The sequence below is a fragment of the Mastomys coucha genome, unplaced genomic scaffold (assembly GCF_008632895.1).
Source record: "Mastomys coucha isolate ucsf_1 unplaced genomic scaffold, UCSF_Mcou_1 pScaffold6, whole genome shotgun sequence".
NCBI classification, from domain to species: Eukaryota; Metazoa; Chordata; class Mammalia; order Rodentia; family Muridae; genus Mastomys; species Mastomys coucha.
Window position 1 is genome coordinate 70559905 of NW_022196912.1, and position 1155 is coordinate 70561059.

Sequence of the window (1155 nt, forward strand, 5' to 3'; positions counted from 1 at the left end):
AAAAAATAATACCTTTTCTTTTGCCACAAATATATTAATATATTTTCATTTCACACAATAGGATATAAAAACAATTTTACAAACTTAATCAACTCATTAACTATTCATCAACTCAGAGAAAGCCTTTTATTTCCAAATATTTTATAAATACCTTAAAAGAGAAATATAGTAGATAGGCACTGAAGCAGAAGGAACAAAGATTTGTTTTAATTATATTACTCTGATGGGGATATTCTTTGTTTCATTAAAATCTGCTCTTAGAAAATTCAATATAAATATAACGTCTCATAATAAGCCACATTTATAACTTACATTTTGCTGTTTTCAAAATTGTTGCCATTAAAATACTTCCATTAAAAAAAACTTAACTACAGATGCAGAATAGAGACAGCTAACTAAACAAGAAGGTGATGTGGGGCATGAGAGAAGAATTCAACAAGATAGCACTCAAGAGAAGTCAGTACAAACTCTAGAATGAAAAGCAGTACATCACATTAAAAGTTCTCACCAACAGAATGGATGAAAGACAGAAAAAAATTATCTGATTGAAGACAAAATGTAAGAACTGGAACAACCCAGCAAAGGCACAATTAAGGCAGAAAATTCCAAAATACATGTGACATTAAGAAAAGACCAAGTCTAAAGGTCACAAACATAGGAGGGAAAAAAATTATTTTAAAGACAGAAAACACTTCAAAAGTATTATAAAAGGAAATTTCCTAGAGTTAGGATGCCTATCCATAGAAAGGAGAAATGTTTGGTTCAGAACACCAAAAAATAAGGCAAGAAAGAACATCCCCTTTAATTAAAACACTAAATATACAGAACAAAGAATGCATACTGATAATGGCAGAGAGAAACATCAAGTTACACATAAAAGCAGGCCTATCATAATAAAAGCAGATTTGTCAACTGAAACTTTAAGAAGTAAAAGATCCCATAAAGATATATTTCAAGTTCTAAAAACCAATTGCTAACCCACAAATACAGCCATAGCCAGCTGAGCTGCCCTGTCACAGGAGGAGGAAAAGTAAAAATCCCATGATTAAGACAAGCTCACAGAATTTATAAGCACTAAGCCATATCTTTATAGAAGATACTTTAAAAGACTGTTCGAAACTAAAAAGAAAAAAAAAATCCATCCACAGTCCTCAG

At 30.9% G+C, this 1155-nt stretch overlaps 1 protein-coding gene across 8 annotated transcripts in view; it reads right to left on the bottom strand.

Annotated features, from left to right (window-relative positions):
* The window catches only part of Ralgapa1 (Ral GTPase activating protein catalytic alpha subunit 1), a 223021-nt gene that overhangs the window by 166249 nt on the left and 55617 nt on the right, over positions 1–1155 (bottom strand). The gene's annotated exons all lie outside the window — the stretch shown is intronic.